We start from the raw sequence: 21975 nt of genomic DNA on the forward strand, positions 1-21975 counted from the left end.
TTATGGTATATACTGACCACAAGAATTTGGCTTACCTGCAGTCTGCTAAGCGCCTGAATCCTAGACAGGCTAGATGGTAACTGTTTTTTACTAGGTTCAATTTTGTGGTCACCTTTCGCCTTGGGGTTAAAAACGTCAAAGCAGATGTGTTGTCACATAGTTTTTCTGGGGGGAGTGATTCGGAGGATCCCGCTCCGATTTTGGCTGATGGGGTGGTGGTTTCCGCTCTGTACCTCGAGTTGGAGATGGAGGTGTTGGGGGCCCAGGAGGAGGCTCCTGATTCTTGTCCTCCAGACAAGTTGTTTGTTCCTGCTAAACTGCGATACAAGGTGTTCAAGGAACATCATGATACGGTCCTTGCGGGACATCCTGGAAGCAAATCCACCATAGATCTTATTTCCCGGAGATTCTGGTGGCCAGGGTTGCACAAGGGTGTGGAGGGTTTTGTGACAGCTTGTGAGACCTGTACTTACACGCGCGAAGGTGGCTCACACTCAGCCTTAAAGGGACAATGACAGGCCCAATAAGCATATTTAGGTATATATATATGACAGTACAGGTCTTATCAAGTGTATTAAAATCATCTAAGTATCCCCCCTGTCCACCTTATAAATACCAAAAACTAAAGTTTTATAACCTGCTTGTCTCGTCTCCAATCTGCCCAAGGGGCGGCGTTTCATCTCAAAATGCGCCCAGCCAGCTGCTTCCAACTGCCGTTCTGAAGCCTCGCCCAGCTCATCAATATTCACTTCGCTGGGCGGCGGCTACAACTCTCCCCGACTCAAGATCCTGCGCATGGCCAATTCAATCCTCTGGGCACGTCCTCCGTCTAATCTTCAGTGCATGCGCCCGGCCGGGGTCACATCGCGCCTGCGTACAGACAGTCTGCGTCTTAGAGGCCGCTGCAGCCTCTGCTTTATGCGCATGCGCCGGGCACTTGAGTCGGGGAGAGTTGTAGCCGCTTTTAATACACTTGATAAAACCTGTACTGTCATATATATATACCTAAATATGCTTATTGGGCCTGTCAGTGTCCCTTTAAGGATCCCTTTTTCCTTTATCCATCCCGTCTTGTCCTTGGATGCATTTTTCCATGGACTTTATTACTGATTTACCGAGTTCCGCTGGGAAAACTGTGATTTTGGTGTTAGTGGACCGCTTCAGTAAGATGGCCCACTTTGTACCGTTACCTAGCTTGCCCAATGCGAAAACTCTCGCTCAGGTTTTTATCGATAACATTGTGAAACTACATGGCATTCCCTCTGATGTGGTGTCTGATAGGGGGACACAATTTGTTTCCAGGTTCTGGAGGGCGTTCTGCTCTCGTCTGGGAATTCAACTGTCTTTTTCTTTGGCTTTTCATCCCCAGTCAAATGGTCAGACAGAGCGCACTAACCAAAACCTGGAGACCTATTGTCACCGCCAGCTCTGTGAGAAGATCTGGCAGACGTTTTTCTTTACCTGTTGTATGATGTTCTTTGTTTTGGTTTCACTTTCTCATCTCCTTTCCTTCTCCCAGCTGTCACCTATTTGCACTGATTGTCTCCCTTTATATTCCCTCCCATACTGCCTCACTTTGCGGTTTATACTTCTTCCTGGATTGTGTTCACTGCTGGAGGCTACTTCTCCTGATTCCTCAGATAAGTCTGTTTCCTTTATTTGTGTTTCTTGCTGGCTTGATTGTAGGTGACCCTGACTCTGTTCGTATTAAGTGCAGGGAGCCAGTGGTTGTGTCCCCTCACTATTATAGGGTTTTCAGGTGTCACATAGTATAAGGTACGAGGGCATGCAATCGTCTACCATAAAGATCTTTGCATGGGCATAGCAGTCAGGGAGAGCTCTAGGGGTTTTATAGGGCTCACCATATGGTCCTTAGTTTGGGATCAAGCCAGTCGGATGTTTATTTATAAGTTCCAGCTTTCTGCAACACCATCCGTGACACCTATTTGAAGTGTTTTGTTGCAGAGAACCAGGATGACTGGTCCTCGTTCTTGTCTCTAGCCGAATTTGCCTTGAATAACCGTAGACAGGAGTCCACTGATAAGTCGCCATTTTTTGGCGCATATGGTTTTTACCCACAGTTTGGTACTTTTTCTGGGACTGGATCTAATGGGATGCCAGAAGAGGAGAGATTCTCTTCCACCTTGTCATCTATCTGGCGGAAGATCCAAGTTAATTTGAAAAAGATGGGTGAAAGATATAAACAGATGGCTGACAGGAGACATATGACTGGTCCAGACCTGTGTGTGGGTGATTCGGTGTGGTTGTCCACTAAAAACATTAAGCTGAAGGTACCATCTTGAAAATTGGGTCCAAGATTTATTGGCCCTTACAAAATCTCTGCGATTGTCAACCTGGTGGAGTTTCGTCTGGATCTTCCGCAGACCTGGAAGATCCATAATGTTTTTCACAGGTCTTTATTAAAGAAATAGGTGAAACCTGTGGAACCATCTCCATTGCCACCTCCGCCTGTCCTGGTGGATGGCAATTTGGAGTTTGAGAGCTCTAAGATTCTCAACTCACGTGTTCTTCGGGGTTCCCTCCAGTACCTGGTGCACTGGAAGGGATACGGTCCCGAAAAAAAGAATGTGGGTTCCGGCTACTGATGTCAGTGCTAGCCGCCTGGTGAAGGCCTTTCACAGGGCACACCCGAATAAAGTTGGTCCGGGGTGTCCAGAGGCCACCTGTAGAAGGGGGGGGTACTGTCACGCCTTGCCCTGTGAATGTGCGGAGGTCTGTCAGACTGGCTGCACATGTATGACTTCTCTGTTTTGATTTGGGTTTGAGCTGGATCCACCTTCCCTCAGGTGTACTGGGTTTCATTGTTAGTGAGGCTATTTATCCCTTCTTCCCCCAGGGGCCTGTGCGGGTTATACAGTCAGGTCCATAAATATTGGGACATCAACATAATTCTAAGATTTTTGGCTCTATACACCACCACAATGGATTTGAAATGAAACAAAGATGTGTTTTAACTGCAGACTGTCAGCTTTAATTTGAGGGTATTTACATCTAAATCAGGTGAACGGTGTAGGAATTACAACAGTTTGCATATGTGCCTCCCACTTGTTAAGGGACCAAAAGTAATGGGACAGAATAATAATCATAAATCAAATTTTCACTTTTTAATACTTGGTTGCAAATCCTTTGCAGTCAATTACAGCCTGAAGTCTGGAATACATAGACATCACCAGATGCTGGGTTTCATCCCTGGTGATGCTCTGCCAGGCCTCTACTGCAACTGTCTTCAGTTACTGCTTGTTCTTGGGGCATTTTCCCTTCAGTTTTGTCTTCAGCAAGTGAAATGCATGCTCAATCGGATTCAGGTCAGGTAATTGACTTGGCCATTGCATAACATTCCACTTCTTTCCCTTAAAAAACTCTTTGGTTGCTTTTGGTGTATGCTTTAGGTCATTGTCCATCTGCACTGTGAAGCACCGTCCAATGAGTTCTGAAGCATTTGGCTGAATATGAGCAGATAATATTGCCCGAAACACTTCAGAATTCATCCTGCTGCTTTTGTCAGCAGTCACATCATCAATAAATACAAGAGAACCAGTTCCATTGGCAGCCATATATGCCCACGCCATGACACTACCACCACCATGCTTCACTGATGAGGTGGTATGCTTAGGATCATGAGCAGTTCCTTTCCTTCTCCATACTCTTCTCTTCCTATCACTCTGCTACAAGTTGATCTTGGTCTTTTCTGTCCATAGGATGTTGTTCCAGAACTGTGAAGGCTTTTTTAGATGTTGTTTGGCGAACTCTAATCTGGCCTTCCTGTTTTTGAGGCTCACCAATGGTTTACATCTTGTGGTGAACCCTCTGTATTCACTCTGGTAAAGTCTTCTCTTCATTGTTGACTTTGACACACATACACCTACCTCCTGGAGAGTGTTCTTGATCTGGCCAACTGTTGTGAAGGGTGTTTTCTTCGGTCATTCACCACAGTGGTTTTCCGTGGTCTTCCGGGTCTTTTGGTGTTGCTGAGCTCACCGGGGCATTCCTTCTTTTTAAGAATGGAATGTTCCAAACAGTTGTTTTGGCCACGCCTAATGTTTTTGCTATCTCTCTGATGGGTTTGTTTTGTTTTTTCAGCCTAATGATGGCTTGAGAGTTGACAGCAACAGTTTCAAAATGCAAATAGCACGCTTGAAATGAACTCTGGACCTTTTATATGCTCATTGTAATTGGGATAATGAGAGAATAACACACACCTGGTCATTGAACAGCTGAGAATTGTCCCATTACTTTTGGTCCCTTAACAAGTGGGAGGCACATATGCAAACTGTTGTAATTTCTACACCGTTCACCTGATTTGGATGTAAATACCCTTTAATTAAAGCTGACAGTCTGCATTTAAAGCACATCTTGTTCGTTTCATTTCAAATCCATTGTGGTGGTGTATAGAGCCAAAAATGTTAGAATTGTGTCCATGTCCCAATATTTATGGACCTGACTGTAGTTCTTTCCTGGGAGCTCTTGATGTGTGGTGGATTGTCTGCTCCAGCTCTGCTCAAGATAAGTCCTCTCCGTTATTTCCCTTTGTGTGTTTTATCTAGGCCTCTAGGGAGACGCTTGCTTCCTCCTGGTTTGAAGAAGTAGGTTGCCTCTTCCCTTTTCCCTGCTGCTTAGGGTTTGCCCAGGGTGTTTAGGTTTAGCCACAAGGGCATGTGCATATCCACCATAAGGGTATGCACATGGGCACAGCAGTTTAGGGAAAGCTTTTAGGGATCTCTAGGAGGTGACCCTTTTCTCCCTACCTTTTGGGCCTAGTCGTTTGTTCTGTTTGTTTTCCTGTGTTTGGTTATTTCCCCGCTAACCTACCTATCGTGACACGTTCGTGCCTAAGGTACCTTCTTTCCACAATTTAAACCAGGTCATTTATTTACCTGTTTTTTTATCCATCTCCAGTGTCGGAAGAAGAGCAGGTCCTTCAGACCCTAGATGTTGCCAGAAGTATGAAAATCTACCTAGAAAAAACGGAGGACTTTCTAAGGTCCGAGAATTTTTTCATTCTTTTTGCCAGAAGAAACAAGGGTCTTAAAGCATCTAAACCAACATTAAGCCGTTAGATCAAAGAGGCCATCAGAGTAGCTTTTGGTGCCCCCTGCTTTTGTTCACACTCATTCTACCCGAGTGGTAGCTACCTCTGTGGCTGAGAGGAGCCTAGTGTCTTTGGAGCACATTTGTGCTGCTGCCTCATGGAATTCCCACTCTACATTTGTAAGCCATTATAGGCTTGACTTAAGAAGTTCAGAACACACCGCCTTTGGCAGGTCTTGAATTCAGTTCAGCTGGAAGATCCTCCCTCATAGGTTTTCTTCTTGCTATGTCCCCAGTTTTACTGCTGTTTGGACGTACGGTAAGGGAATCGTTAATTTCTAACGATAATTTGTTTTCCCTTAGTCCTAACAGCAGCACACGTATTTCCTTCCCTCTAGTTCTTTGTTGTGTAGTACACGGGATGTGTGTTTATTTAATTAAATTAATACAAATACCCCAGTGGTGCTGCTGTTAGGACTAAGGGAAAACAAATTATCATTAGAAATTAATGATTATGTTCCCATGATGTATTATGAAGGGTCCTCTGTACTCCTGTTATCTCGGGGACATCACTTTGTTCATATCCTTTAGGTAGGGCAAAGGAGACACTGGAAAGTCAAGGTTTCCCAAATGAAACCTCAACACTCTCTTTCTGTCCCACTTTTGCCCATCAAAAACCCATACTCGAACAGTCTTATTTTCCTGGGCAGTGATATTGGCTTACCACCAGGGGGCCTCAACCAACCCTGCGATAGGGAGGGGGACTGCTGTAGAATTGAAGTTAAGGCTATCATCTCCTGGCCTCCTGATCGATAAGAAGTCTTTGCAGTTCATGTTAGTCAATTCTGACCATGGTACTGGAATGGCCAGATAAGGCATACAGGTAGTCTTTGAACTCTCAGGACCGTGAGTGCAGATCCAACAGTTCTTGTAATTGTTTACATTTGTCATATTCCTTAGTATGATCTGGTGATGCCTAATAAGGGCATTGTCCTAGTCACATTTCAGGTTCACATACAGAGCTTGAATGTTCAGGGCCAGGGTTAGCAGTACAAGAATCCTCATCCTTAGGGTTAGGCACTTTTTTACAATGTGAGGCGTGAATCCAGTTAGGCTTTCCTTCCAACTTTACAGAGGTTGCAGTTTTCAGCAAAACTTGGAAGGGACCATCAAATCTGGGCTCAAGGGTTTTTCTCACGTGCCTCTTTATCACCACCCAATCTCCGGAATCAAGAATGTGTTTAGTGAGTCGGGATCTGGAATGGAAGCAAACACTTGTTTATGAGTGTGATCTAGTCTTTCAGTAAGGGCCTTCATATAGCTGACCATACTATCGGTCTGTAACTGCAGTTGTTGAGGAAAATACAGTCCTAGTCTTGGGGCACTGCCAAACAATACCTCAAAGGGGGACAACACTGTCTTATTATTTGGAGTGGTTCTTATGGAATATAAGGCTAGAGGCAAACACTGTCCATGATCTACCTGTTTTCTGCATGGCTTTCTGAATTTTCTGTTTAATTGTCCCGTTCAAGCATTCGACAAGGACGCTGCTTTGTGGGTGGTACACCGTATGGAAGGCTTGGGTCCCCCCTAAGGCTTGCATAATCTCTCTCATCAATTCACCTGTAAAGTGGTAACCTCTACCTGACTCAATAACTTCAGGAACACCATACCTACATATCAGTTCACTGACCAGTTTCTTTGCGGTGTTCTTTACATTTGCCTTAGACACTGTAAATCTTCCGGCCACCCTGAAAAGAGATCAACACACACAAGAACAAACTCATATACTCCTACCTTAGGCAGTTGTATATAGTCTAGAACCAAAAAAGAAAAAGGCCTCACTTATAATGCCATGATCTAGGGCAAACAAGAAAACAACCATATAAACCTAAAGTGTTGTCCAACAAACAACAAATGAATGCCCAATATATTTAAAAATATATATTTTATTTCATAATAATAAACAATTCATAATTATTGGGATATTTAACATAACAAAAAAAGGTTTGAAGAGTCAGCAGAAAAACCCCGGATGCCGCAGTCCCCCAGCCGGTGTCTCTGTAACCTGCCAAAAGATGGAGCACATGTCAGGTGTGTATAAAGTATGCAGTATGGTGATTCACAGAAAAAAAGGATACAAACCACTGAAAAATAATAATAACTGTGATCATCACCTTAGTGCATAGCCGCAGGATGAGTCAAAAGCACTGGATCCTAATGTTTCACAAATGGAAACATAGACAGAAAGTAATGTTCATATGGGATACTTAAAGTGAATGAGACCCCATACACCAAACCTTCAAATGAAGGCTGTGAGCAAAAATCATCCGTGGGTATCTGATGGAAAATCACAACATACCATGAGACATGATGGAGGGCAGAGACAGCAGGCACCCCGACGCGCGTTTCGCCTCAGCTTCGTCAGGAGGTAGTGTAAGTGTGGCCATAAGCTCCTATTTATATCCCCCATGTGGCTTCAGGGCATAACATAATCAAATACAGCAGCTGATACTTATTATCGAGCGCTCCTGCCCGATGATGCACGCCGAGTCAGTCATGGCGGCGCCGCATTCGTCAGGAGGAGAGGTGGAACGCAAGCCATGCGTTCCAGCCCGCCTCCCAAGGAAACGTCTGCGTCCCCACGTGACCCGGCGTACAGCGCATCATAGCATAGCGCTGCATCAGCCAATCAAAGTAGGAAGTTGTATATAGTCTATCTGCAGTCTCTTGAATGGGTAAAATGGCCTAGGAGTGTGCTTGCTTGGAGTTTTCACCACTTGCCCTGGATTATTCAAAACACAAATCATGCAACTTTGTACAAAACTACTTGCCATGTTGGAGAACCCTGGAGCAATACACCTTTTGGCCACAGTGTTTATCATAGGACCTTTTGCCTGATGCGTCACCCCATGGGCTTCTTGGGCCATCATCGGATACAGGGCTCTGGGTAGGCAGATCTTACCTTGAAGCTCCCATAGTCCTTGCTCATTTAGAGTAGCACCTCTCTTAGAACAAGATTCTTTTTCCCCTTCATCTGCCTGAGCAGTCAGTTTTACCAAAACCTCCATAGACATCTCCTGAGACTCAAAGGCATTCACCAATAGAGTCTCAGTGTCTCTGGGCTTGAGGGCAGCTTGTTTAGCAGCTTTGTCAGCCCTGTCATTTCCTTTTGCCTAATCAATACTTTGTCTGGTATGGGCTTTCACTTTTATAATAGCCACTTCTTCAGGTAGCAACAAAGAGTTCATGAGTTCAAGCACAGAGTCTTTATTCTTAATGGGCTGGCCTGCTGATGTCAAAAAGTCTCTGGCCCGCCAAATTGGTCCATAATCATGTGCAATACCAAAGGCATACCTGGAATCCGTGTAGATGTTCGCCTTCTTGTCCTTAGCCATTTTACACGCTTCAGTGTGACCACCGCATATTCAGTGTGGAACCGGCCATCCTCTTCCATAAACCTGCTTCCATCTACAAAATACTCAAAATCAGGGTTATCAAAATGCTTGTCATGAACATGTGAAAAACCAGAGGTCTCTTCTTGCATCAAATGCTCACAATCATGATCTTCTGTTTCCATTAACTCTGTAAGTAATGGACCTGTACCTCCCTCCCCCATTTCTGAACCTGTGATTGGTAACAAACAATGTAGCATGATTCAGAGTTGTACACCTTCTAAAGATAATGTTATCTGGCATGAGGAGGGAACATTGTAGCCTTAACTGCCTGGCCATAGAAATGTGTTTTGGCTGAACTTGACTGAGAATACCCTGGATGTCATGTGGGGTTTGTACCACTAGGGGATAGTCGAGGACTATCTCAGATGCTTTTTCCACCATGAGCTGGACAGCCGCCACAGCTCTTACACATGAAGGAGTTCCGCGGGACACAGGATCTAGTCTGGAAGAGAAGTATGCTACTGTTCTCTGCCTATCTCCATGTTTCTGGGTTTATACTGCTGTGCTGTGTCCCTGGAGTTCTGAACAAAACAGATTAAACGGTTGATCATAGTCTGGGATTACTAATGCCGGTGCAGACAATATTGCCAGTTTCAGAGTGAAAAAGGACTCGATTGCATGTTCCATCTGACAAAAAGGTTCTGATGACAGGCAATCATGCAAAGGCTGCATAAGCATGGATGCATGCCTTATCCAGGGTCTGCAGTATGACACCAGACCCCAAAACATCCTGAGGGGTTTTGGCCCCTGAGGGAGTTTTATGTCCTTCACCGCTTGTTTTCTCTCCTCAGTAAGGTGCCTTGTCCCAGAAATGTAACTCTTGACTGGCAGTATTGCAGTTTGTCTCGGTAAGCTTTGCAACCACTTTCTGCAAGAAATGTCAGCAATGACAGTGTGGCTTCCCTGCAGCTTTTCTGGTTTTCTGCACATAGGAGTAGATCATCAACATATTGAAGTAATACAACTGGTTTACAGGCTTTGAGTTTAGACTATAAAGCTGGTCTCAATCCTTCCATGAATGCAGACGTGAAAAGTTTTTCTCCCATCTGCCCCGCGGCATCCCACCCCATGTCAGTCGAGACAGTTCTTAGTCTTGACCCAAAGGAGATTACATCTTCTTTAGCCTTTTGCACTACGTCCTTCAGGCTCCGTGAACTCTCATCTTCCTTTGTCCTGGCCCATCTGTCAAAAGTCCTGCAGTACTCTGTCCCTGTTCTGTCTTCTCCCAATCCCTCCAGGCCACATTTGGGTCATTTTTCACTCTGTTGCCCTCTAGGGTGTGACGGTCACGTACACTACACACAGGGGGGAGGATAGTGACCACTGCACTCCACCCTCACCCCTGGCCCTGCCTACTTGCCTAGCAAGTCCTGATGACAGGGAACAACTGGACGGCAGTCCCTAACTTAGGATACGTGCTGGGAAGACAGACAAGACAAATAACGGAACGTGAACGGACCGGGTCAATACCTAGAGAGCTACGCAGTACCAAGGAATAAGCAGAGAATAGTCAGGAGAAGCCGAGGTCAAATACCAGGAGAAGAACGAAGTACAACAGGAGTCCGCAAAGAATCGTCAGGTGGAAGCCGGGGTCAGGATACCAGGAGAGATGCGCAGTACAGGAGGAGCAGGCAGAGAATCGTCAGGGAACACAGGATCAGGTAAGTATGCAGGAAACCAAACAATCGCCAGATACCTAATTAACAGGCAACCTGTGGCCAGCAGGCTGCCTGTTAAATACTGGCAGGCTGAGGTCATGTGACGTGGCCAGCACCACATGACCCGCACCAGGGAGAACAGCTGAGCACCGAGTGTCCAGCTCGGTGCTCAGACTTCCCCTCGTTACTGGGGGAACTGAGGACGCCGGCCACACGGAGGAGACGTGCGCGGCGGGTCCGTCCCGCCCCCTGTTACCTAGGAGACGAGGATGCTGTGCACGTCCTCTCTCCTGCACAGCAAAGGGACGCCGACGGCGCTGAGGAGAGCGAGCGCCTCGGCGTCCCGTGACATAGGGTATTCTTAACTGGGTTATACTGTGCTTCCCCTAACTTCATGGCTACCAGGTCATTTAAGTCTGCCCATGTTGCTCTGTAAGTGGCCTGTATCTGTTGCAACATTCTGGATGTGGGCATGGGTCGCTTCAGTGGGTCAGGCATCCTTGACAATAGTCCCAGTTGGTCCTTAGGACTCCATGGAACATACTGTATGAGGTGTTGTTGGAGGTAATGGGGAGCCTGAGGAGGTTGTGCTGCTTCTTGGCCATCTTTGCCATCTACACCACCAGCTCCATCGGCAGCGGCAGGCGCCTAAGGGACCTGTGATATCCCTGTTCTCAACAGCACTGGATATAATCCAGTACGGTATCTAGGAGCACCACATGCTCTGCAGGTTTCAGTCCAATCTGGATTATGATTCACGCAGGTTCTGCATACCTATCCCTCCAGTCCCTGTGCAGGGTTCGTGGGAGAGGCATGTGCCCTTGGAGGATTATACAGTGGTGGACCTCCAGATTTAACCTTTTCAGTTTCCTCTTCAGGGGGTTTGTAATACAACTTTCCCCCAAAAATTTGTGGCTTCCAACCTTCGGTTTCTATCTCTCTCGCTACCTTAATCCACATGCTAACTACATCTTTACATGAATGATCCTTAATCCACCCATTGTGGGTGTGCTTGAACCTCTAAATCGAGGTTTCCATGCTTCGTACCTGCTTTTTCCAACACTTTGTCAACTTTCTTTAACCCATCTTTGCCACCTCTCTTTTCAACCAGTTGTTTAGCTGTCTCAATCTTCGGGAACGCTGTTCTGGTTACCCATTGTCTTTTCCTGAATCTGTGCTTACTAGGGGGAACCTAGACGTCTATTTTCTCCACAAAAGCTTCCCCACCCTATCCTCAGGTGTACTTCTGTGCTACTTTAAAGCCAAAGCCTCTCTGAGCTTCTGTCCCCTTCCCCTAGCTTCGTGCCAGATTTTACACACACAATAAACAATGACAAATACGTTACTCCTAGAACAATCTCAAGCAATTCCCAGCTAAAATCCTGGTTTGAATCCATCCACCACTCATGCGTTCGTCTGCTAGCCCTTTACCAGGGTCGCAAACGTTTAAACAAAAACTAGGCACGACTGTAAAATTACCTTATACTATGCCAGACCCTCGAACAAGAAAAATAGTTTTTTCTTTAGTTTTTTCTTTGAATAAAGTTTTCATGTTTTTTTTATGTGGTTTTGCGCTTTAAGATAATCGAATTGAGCTGCTACCAATATTCGTATGAAAATATGGATGAATTCCATGATGGTCATATTGATACATGCTTCTCTGTAGGTGAGATGATGCGATGTTGTGTGGCAACTTATGGATACGAACAGGAGAAGACCAGATTCAAGCTGAGATTTATTATTTTGTTTAAATGAATATTTGTTTAAAGTGTGTGTCTACACCTGTTTTTAGGAGGTGTGTCTTATGACATCACGATCATGTGATGTGCACACCTTAATGAAGGGCTGGGCTATTTAATGGTGGTTTTTTGTAATATGTGTATTGCTGTTTGACAAAGACACCTGCGAGTGTCGAAACGCGTCACAGGATATAGGATTATGTGACAATAAACAAGAGTTTTGCAGACGACTTCAGTGAGTGCCGATCCTTTCTGTTCTTAGTTTTTAGGGCATGTGATATTTTTATAGAGGTGGTTGTTACGGACGTGGCGATACCACGATAATAGCAGTTTTTAAACCAAAAAATGATGTTTTAGTGTCTCCATGTTCTGAGAGCTATATTTTTTTTTATTTTTTAGGCTATTATCTTCGGTAGGGGCTCATTTTTTGCGGGATGAGGTTAAAGTTTTATTAATACCATTTTGTGGGACATACGCCTTTTTGATTGCTTGGTGTTGCACTTTTTGTGATGTAAGGTGACAAAAATTGCTTTTTTTTTATACCGTTTTTATTTTCTTTATCGGACAGGGTACATTATGTGATATATTTATAGAGCCGACAAATAGATCAATCGGCACTTCGTAATATTAATTGGCGGTGCACCTGTCCAGGGCCGGCGTCCCACACGTATCCATATAGAAAGGACCGGCACTCACTGCATAGATATTAGCGAGTGCCGGTCCTTTCTATATGGATATTTATAGAGCCGGTCAATACCTAATATGTGTGTTTTTTTCAGTTTTTTATTATAAAATAAGGGTAAAGGGGCATTTTTTTTCTTTTTTTACTTTATTAATTTTATTACTTTATTAATTTTATTAACACTTTTTTTAACTTTTTTTTCTTTACTTTATTTCTGATATTCACTTTTGGGGGTCTGATCCCCTCTGCAATGCATTACAATGCATCTGTAATTGTAATGCATTGCCTGTTAGTGCATGACACTGGGTAATATACTAACAGGTTGCCTAGGAGACCGGGCCTGAGGCTGGATCTCCTCGGCACCCATAGAAGGCAGGTCCCGATGCCGTGCAAGGCATTGGGCAGCCTCTGCACGGCATCGGGCTGCCTTGTCACACATCGGATCCCCGCCACAGCAGCGCGGGGGCTCGATGTGCTCCCTCACCCGACACAAACCACTTCTATGTCGCGGTCAGCGAGAACAGCGGCATAGAAGGTGTTAAATCGCCGGCATCGGCTTTTACAGCGATGCCGACGGATACAGCAGGGGCCCGGCTACCAGGGTCTGCCAGGCCCCTGCAGTGATCGCGCGCGCACTGCTCCGGTGCCCGCGCAATCACCATGACGTACTATAACGTCAAATTGCGGGAACGCAGTGGTTCCCATGACGTAATAGTACGTCATGTGTCGGGAAGGGGTTAAATCTAAGTCACTTATTATCTCTTTATCCTGGTTACGTTGGAAGTACACTGGTGATGAGGGGGAAGGGGTGGGATTTAAACCTCTCAGTGTTTTTCCTGTCCTATTAGAGGAAGTCAGTCTCAGGATGTGTCACGGAGACTTCCAGGAAACCGGATTACCGGTGAGTGTAATACTCATTTCTCTATATAACATTGAACCCCGGGTGTGGGGAATAATAAAACTATAACGAAAATAATATAGAATTGTGCAAGAACAACATAATATACAGCCTTATACAGTAAAGCCAAACTACATATCTCTGGGTGATTCACAGGTTTATTTCAGGTTGTATATTTGGATATAAAAGCTTCATTGATGCCACATGACGACTTCTAGGAAACATCTGATGAATCCGAGGAAGATTTATAGGGGGACATTTATCATTTGCGGTACCTTTTGTGTCATTTTCAAATCTGTCTTTGGTTTTTGCGTCTGGGCCAAATTTCTAAAAATGGTGCACCTTAATAATATATTTGGCATGATGGCAATGTGGTTTACACCTAAATGTTTAAAAGTACACGAATTTACTCCTCTTAATGTAATTCCTAGTATGGAGTATATAACTCAGAAGCTGAAGGCATTGGTGACACTTCCACCTATGCAAGTTGGTGGATCCGGGCAGATGCCAATAACCCGGCAATTGTGCTAGAGGCGGCAATCTTGAGATTATATGAAGCCTAGGCAAATTTCCTGTATCGAGCAGGCAAATACCCAGTCAAGTGTCTCACGTCAAATATGTCAGCAGTGATCAATTTGTGGAAGGGGAATACCCTGACAGGTGAGACGGTAATGAGCAGTGGAGGGGGGTCCCTGGTGCTCCCTTTGTGGCCAAACACTAAACGGCCTGTTTTGTTTAACCTGACTGACTTATGGCCACAACACGGCATTAAGTATGTTACCCAGTTATATCTTAATGATAATTTTAAGATCTTCATTGTATTAAAGGGAGAATTGCAGTTCCCTCAGTCCAGCCTTTTAGGTACTTCCAGCTCAGACACGCCTGTGCAGAGCAATTTGGAAGAGACCCGATCCAGCTGGATTACAGAGAGATTGAAAAGCCGGTGTCTTCCTTTTATTTGGTCCTTTTATCACAGCTTTCTTCACCACTGTCCAGATCTCTGGTAAAATGGAAGGCGGATATTTCGGAATTGGAAGATAGACATGAGAAGGAGATAAGGTATAACTGGAGGACTACAGTTATTAGTGCTAGGGATCAGTTGGTTCCATCGGATCTATTTAACTCCGGTTAGACTGGAGCGTATGCACAAACTAGATAGTGCCCAGTGGAGACAGAGGGACTCTGATCCGCATGATCTGGAGCTGTCCAGTTATTGCTGCGTACTGGTTGGAGGTTCATGACTTTTTAAATAAGAAACTGGATCTACCAGTAAGGTGGCCACTGGTTTCACCTCAGAAAGCCAGACCTCACCAACCACACCCCCAAACCTACAAACCACGCCCGCCTAAGTAAAGCCACGCCTCCAATCGCCAGCCGGGGAAAATAACGGGGGAAGGAGAGGGAAGAAATTAGTGAATGGAAGGTGAGCTGGGGGCAGCCGGGTGCTTCTCCCCCTCAGTCGGCCATGTCTGCGGCTCTAGTGACTGACTGGGGTGAGAGAAGCCTCAATCAGTTGCTGCAGCTCACACAGCGCAGAACTACTGAAAGGGTGGAGATCCCTGTGTCCGTCCAGACCCTGCGCCGGACAGAGGACCAGGAACCAGAACACCGGACGTCTGGCCGCACTAACTGTGAGAGAGATTGCTGTATTGCTGTATTGCCCTGACTGTGTTATCAGTGAGAAGGAGCCGGTCTGAGACTGTGCTGGAAGTCTGTTCTATCTCTGAGAAATGGAAATAAAGACTAAAAATATATACTTTAATCTTGCGCAGTTTTTTTGTCTCGATCCATGGATCCCAGGCTTCTGTGTCTCGGTATAACGTTACACGCTACGTGGGCTGGATTCTGGCCGATATAATCCGTCTACTGGGCGGGCAGGGCTCTGTGTCACTGGGGCAGTGGAAGGGCCTGTCAGGGGTGTGAGCCAGTGTTGTGCACTGCAGAGCTGAAGGACCTGGGGTAACGTCACCGTCATGTGATCAGTGCAGGGGCGGGGCTGAGCAGTGGAGAGAAGTTGTGGGAAGGACCTGAGATTAGGTCACTGTCATGTGATCAGTTTCTGCCACGCCCCCTGAACTGATCACATGACAGTGACATCATCTCAGGTCCTTCGACACAACTTCTCTCCACTGCTGAGCCCCGCCCCCTGCACTGATCACATGACAGTGACGTCACCCCAGGTCCTTCAGCTCTGGCAGTGCAGCAGACACTGGGCAGGTCCTGGTCGGTAGTCAGGGCTCTTGTTCTCTCTGGTATCAGCCATTCCTCCAGCCTGCAGGTAAGATGAGCTGTGAGGAGACAGTGTGGTGGAGAGCTCAGACATGTCACCTCTGGAGATTCTCCTCCATTACACACAAGGAATCCTTCTCCGCTCCTCAGCTTAGTATGATGGGGGGAGTAGTAGTGGGGATAGTGGGGGTTGTCATCATTCTGTGCTGGATCAGAGAATCTGCTCCCTGTAACTTTGGTTTTCACTGCCAGGAGCTTAGATACACCCAGAGCTCAGAGTCTTCTGCCTCCACACTGCAGGAGCCAGGAGCTTAGAAACACGGAGCTCAGAGTCTCCTACCTCCACACTGCACAATGGCCATACGCACCCAAACGTCTCTACAACAATGCGGACTAGAGCTGACCTTTCTCTGGTGATCTGACCTCTGACCTCTGTGTCCCGGATATTTGCCATAAGCCCTCCAGGGACACTGACCCTGTAGAGCCGTGTGGTCTGTATCCGCGTTCCTCCTTCTAGTCTAGGCTTACCATACGCCTTTGAATAGTTGAAGGCATTTCTAAGTATCGCCCTTTTGTCCCCTGACGATTCCTGGGGCTTTGTTTTGTTAGGTGCCGACCTTTAGATATATTCATCTGAAGAAACACGTAGGGACACGTGAAGATATCGCGGTTTTTCACTCTATTTTTACCTCCGTCCCCTCACCAGCTTAGGTGTCCATTCTCTGATTCTAGGTAAAATCCTGTGCAGGGCTTTGTAGGGACCCAAGCTTAGGATGAGGTTCCGGACGGGGCCACCCCCTTGCGGGCAGGGCCGGATTAACGTAGGGGCTGATGGAGCTACAGCTCCAGGCCCCTACCATAAAATAGGCCCATCCGCCAGCCAAAAGGCCGTCGGGAGTGGCCCGCGCTAAAAGTCCTCTGTTGTACACAGCGTCACATATCACAGACAATGCAGAGACGCTCACCTCACGCTGGCAGCAGGAGCCTGAGGGAGGGACTCGGGAGGAGCGTAATATGATCCTAGAGTGGAAGCTGCTTCTGCCAGCCCCTCCCCTCCCTGCCCACCAACCAATCAGAGCTAAGGCAAGCACTAGCAGCTCTGAGTCCTCTGTACAGGGAGTCTAAGAATAGAAATGAGTCTCAGGTTAAAAGAATCTAAAGATCCGATTAGTTAGTGACTCATTCGATTCTTTGAGTTAAAAGAGCCGTGAGTCAGAGTCTAGAACAGGTTAGGCTACTTTCACACTAGCGTTCGGGGCTCCGCTTGTGAGTTCCGTTTGAAGGGGCTCACAAGCGGCCCCGAACGCATCCGTACTGCCCTAATGCATTCTCAGTGGAGGCGGATCCGCTGAGAATGCATCAGTCTGACAGCGTTCAGCCTCCGCTCCGCTCAGCAAGAGGACACCTGAACGCTGCTTGCAGCATTCGGGTGTCCGCCTGGCCGTGCGGAGGCGAGCGGATCCGTCCAGACTTACAATGTAAGTCAATGGGGACGGATCCGCTTGAAGATGACACCATATGGCTCAATCTTCAAACGGATCCGTCCCCCATTGACTTTCAATGTAAAGTCTGAACGGATCCGCTCAGGCTACTTTCACACTTAGAAATTTTTCTAAGTTATAATGCAGACGGATCCGTTCTGAACGGATGCGAACGTCTGCATTATAGGAGCGGATCCGTCTGATGAAACATCAGACAGATCCGCTCCGAACGCTAGTGTGAAAGTAGCCTTAGAGAGCTGAAGAGCCGACTGAGTCAGCAGCAGCAAGTGAATCGAATGGATAGCATCTGCGCATGCGCACCGGCACCTAGAGTCTTCGGTTCACTTGCGAGTCAGCTCAGCAGTCAGTGACTCACCAAGTGAACCGAAGATCCGATTCATGAACCGATTCATCTGAAAGATCCGAACTTCCCATCACTATTGTACACAGCGCAGCGTGCAGGAGGGATAACCGCGGGCGCACTGAGGTCATATCCGGCGGGCCGCGGCATTACAGGAGTAGCACCAGCTGCTCTGACGTCCTGCCGCCGGATATGCGTCACAGGATATCCGGCGGCAGGACGTCAGAGCAGCTGGTGCTGTTCTTGTAATGCTGCGGCCCGCCGGATATGACCTCAATGTGCCCGCGGTTATCCCTCCTGCACGCTGCGCTGTGTACAACCTGTTTCGACCAGCACACGGGCCACATCGCTCAGCCACACCAGCCCGCGAGACAGCAGGAGCTTCTGGAGCAGGGCAGGTATCAGATAAACTCATCCAGTTGGAAGGGAGGGCAATCATAGTGCTGTTATGATTTATGGACACAGCTCTCAGCATGCTTAGCCAGCCCTCTATCTGGCTGTTTCTGAGCCTGTGGACTGTGACTCTCAAGAAGCACAGCCAGATAGAAGGCTGGCTAAGCATGCTGAGAGCTGTGTCCATAAATCATAACAGCACTATGAAAATTACTGACTGCCTAAGCATGCTGAGAGCTCAGTCTAAATAACATAACATATTAAAGAAATTACTGTTTCTAGCTTCTAGTCCACAGCAGCTAGAAACAGTAATTTCTTTAAAGGGATTCTGTCACCAGGTTTGACCCCTGTCAGCTAAACATATGCTGATGTTCAGGGCGTCTTCACAATTCCTAATGTGGGCTTATAAATGTCATCTGTGGGTTTATTTAACTAAAAAACAGCTTTTACTAACCTGTCAGTCAAACAAATAAGGTGCCCCCAAGGGGATGTTAATGGGTGCAAGATGCCCGCCGCACCCGCCGCCGTTCGTGCCCAGCGCCGCCTTTCCGGACTTCTGCGCCGCCTCCTAATCCTCTGTGCCGCCTCTCGCTCTCCCTCCCTCCCCCTCCTTCTGCTGTAAGATCTCGCGCTTGCGCACAGGGCTCTGCCTGATTCCCCCTGTGCAGACTTCTCTATTTGGCTTCTTACAGCGAAGTGCGCATGCGCCGGCACTTCGCTCAACCCCTGTATGCGCGAGATCTTACAGCAGGAGGAGGGGGGAGGGAGGGAGAGCGAGAGGCGGCACAGAGGATTAGGAGGCGGCGCAGAAGTCCGGAAAGGCGGCGCTGGGCACGAACGGCGGCGGGTGCGGCCGACACCTGGCATCGCTTCACATCCCCTTGGGCACCTTATTTGTTTGACTGACAGGTTAGTAAAAGCTGTTTTTTAGCTAAATAAGCCCACAGATGACATTTATAAGCCCACATTAGGAATCGTGAAGACGCCCTGAACATCAGCATATTTTTAGCTGACAGGGGTGAAACCTGGTGACAGAATCCCTTTAATGTGTTATGTTATTTAGACACAGCTCTCAGCATGCTTAGCCAGCCTTCTATCTGACCGGATGAGCATGCTGAGTGCTGTGTCCATAAATCATAACACAGCTCTATGAACATTACTGTTTCTAGCTGCTGTTGTCCACAGTCCACAGCAGCTAGAAAAACAGTAATCTTCATGTTAAATGATCACTATAGTGTCAGGAAAACAAAGCGGTTTTCCTGACACTATAGTGCCCTGAGGGTGCCCCTCCCGTGGTCCCCCTCCATGTTGCCAAGATAGACGCCAAATGAAGGGGTAGTTGCAGGAACAAAATACTTTAATGGTATCGATAAAATATATATGTAATTAAGACACTGAGTGCAGTTCCATAAAAAGGCCCAGCAAAATCCTCAGCACCAGGCCCATGATGCTCTTAATCCGGCCCTGCTTGCGGGGTAAGGACCACGTGTTAGGAGTTTATTAGGGTCTACCAGGTCAAGTAGGGCATAACAGGGATAGTCTATTCCCTTGAGGCTTCCCTGACAACGATAACGTCCGTCCTGGGATCCGTTCTTCCCTTAACAAAGAAATCTGGACTAAAATCCGCGGCCGGGTGAACAGAACTGACCCTGTATTTAACTGGTAAGACCTTTCCATTTTTTTTACAAGGTACTTCACTCGACAGGGTATCGATATACGAGACACTGACATCTGTTTTCTACCGTGTGCGCACCGACTGTACACGCGCAAGGTTTTGTCTCTGTTTTCATTTTTTAGGTGTCCAGCTAGACCCAGCACCTACTCACTGGGGCTTTACTCTGGGGGTTCGAGGGCATGATCTAGTGCATATGAGTTTGTTGTTCCGGATCTAGCTGTTAGTATATGTTCGTACGTTTTTTTTTCTCAGTTTTAGATTTTACTTGACGCTATTAAAGGTTATGTTTTAGTATGTTACTGCCCCTTTTTTGTATTTTCTGCAATTTAGTTCTCTGAGCACTATTCAGGGAGAAGTGCGGACGCACCTTTCTCCCCTGGTAGGGACAACCCCTTCTCTATATTCTGCCTCCACACACTGCACCGCCAGGAGCTTAGATACACACTGCACTGCCAGGAGCTTAGATACACACTGCACTGCCAGGAGCTTAGATACACACTGCACTGACATGGAGCTTAGATACACACTGCACTGCCAGGAGCTTAGATACACACTGCACTGACATGGAGCTTAGATACACACTGCACTGCCAGGAGCTTAGATACACATGGAGCTCAGAGTCTCCTGCCTCCACACACTGCACTGCCAGGAGCTTAGATACACACTGCACTGCCAGGAGCTTAGATACACCCGGAGCTCAGGGTTTTCCCGTCAGTGCAGCTTTATGAGGGTCTGAGTTTTGCGGGATGAGTTGTACTTTTTCTCGGCCTCATTATCGGGGACATGGGACTCACTGATTAACCTTTATTCCCTTTTTTTTGGAGACGTCATGAAGAAAACCAGCAATACGAGCCTTCTCCTGAATGAGCCACCAAGGATGGACAGGAAGGAGATCAGCAGAAGAATATTAGACCTCACCTTGGAGATCATCTCCCTGCTGAGCGGAGAGGTAAACTTTTCTAGATTTCTCTCCTCTTTATTGTATTCTGTAACAAGTCAGACATTGGGAAGGAGAATCCATCATAGGAAGTGATAGGAAGAGTCCAGGGTCCTGGAGAACGGCCTCCAGACCTTCCAAGTGATGGAGAACCTGAAGATCAGCCCCCAGTATGGTGAGTGATGTATCATGTGACCAGTGACCTATAGTCATGTTGTAGGAGCCATGAGAAGGTAAGTAGGCACGTTGTACCAGGAGGAAAGGGCCGGAGGAGAGCACATGGCCCCTGAAGGGTTTATTCCCTAAGTGTCTCTCTCCATCCACAGGAGTACACAATAGTGAAGAAGACATCGGGGGACTGTGTGACTCCCATCATCCATCTCCAGGAGTCAGGAGGGCGGAGCAGGACCCCTCGCCCCATCACAGAGCCTCCCCCTTTCCCCCTGATACATGAGCAGAAGATTCTAGAGCTCACCCACAAGATGATGGAGCTGCTGACTGGAGAGGTGACACTGCTGGGAATGCTGGGAAATTCTCCAGTAACAGCACTGGAGGGGTCTGGGTGATGACGGTGTCATTGTGTTGTCAGGTTCCTATAAGGTGTCAGATGTCACTGTCTATTTCTCCATGGAGGAGTGGGAGTATATAGAAGGCCACAAGGATCTGTACAAGGAGGCCATGATGGAGGAGCACCAGCCTCTTATATCACAGGGTAAGAGCCGTCATGTGCAGTGTATACACGTGTGTGCAGTGACATGTAATGGAGGAGCACCAGCCTCTTATATCACAAGGTAAGAGCCGTCATGTGCAGTGTATACACGTGTGTGCAGTCACATGTAATGGAGGAGCACCAGCCTCTTATATCACAAGGTAAGAGCCGTCATGTGCAGTGTATACACGTGTGTGCAGTGACATGTAATGGAGGAGCACCAGCCTCTTATATCACAAGGTAAGAGCCGTCATGTGCAGTGTATACACGTGTGTGCAGTGACATGTAATGGAGGAGCACCAGCCTCTTATATCACAGGGTATAAGAGCCGTCATGTGCAGTGTATACACGTGTGTGCAGTGACATGTAATGAGGAGCACCAGCCTCATATATCACAAGGTAAGGCCCGTCATGTGCAGTGTATACACGTGTGTGCAGTGACATGTAATGGAGGAGCACCAGCCTCTTATATCACAAGGTAAGAGCCGTCATGTGCAGTGTATACACGTGTGTGCAGTGACATGTAATGGAGGAGCACCAGCCTCTTATATCACAAGGTAAGAGCCGTCATGTGCAGTGTATACACGTGTGTGCAGTGACATGTAATGGAGGAGCACCAGCCTCTTATATCACAGGGTAAGAGTCGTCATGTGCAGTGAAGGAGCTGAGAGAAGAGTCTGATCTATAGACAGATCTCCAGGAGGCC

At 47.0% G+C, this 21975-nt stretch overlaps 1 protein-coding gene and 1 long non-coding RNA gene across 3 annotated transcripts in view; one reads left to right on the plus strand and one right to left on the minus strand.

Moving 5' to 3' along the window:
• LOC120991124 (zinc finger protein 585A-like) overlaps positions 1-21975 on the minus strand; it is a 2129672-nt gene that overhangs the window by 1448353 nt on the left and 659344 nt on the right. The gene's annotated exons all lie outside the window — the stretch shown is intronic.
• Positions 846-20937, plus strand: LOC120991173. Of its 2 annotated transcripts, XR_005776514.1 has the most exons (5): positions 846-858; positions 4930-4934; positions 7634-7638; positions 20448-20572; positions 20887-20937. It is a non-coding gene; the product is annotated as an uncharacterized LOC120991173 (long non-coding RNA). The 2 variants fall into 2 exon arrangements; XR_005776513.1 differs by lacking the exons at positions 846-858; positions 4930-4934; positions 7634-7638 and adding an exon at positions 15701-15762.

The sequence above is a fragment of the Bufo bufo genome, chromosome 2, assembly GCF_905171765.1.
Source record: "Bufo bufo chromosome 2, aBufBuf1.1, whole genome shotgun sequence".
In the NCBI taxonomy this organism is placed as follows: Eukaryota; Metazoa; Chordata; class Amphibia; order Anura; family Bufonidae; genus Bufo; species Bufo bufo.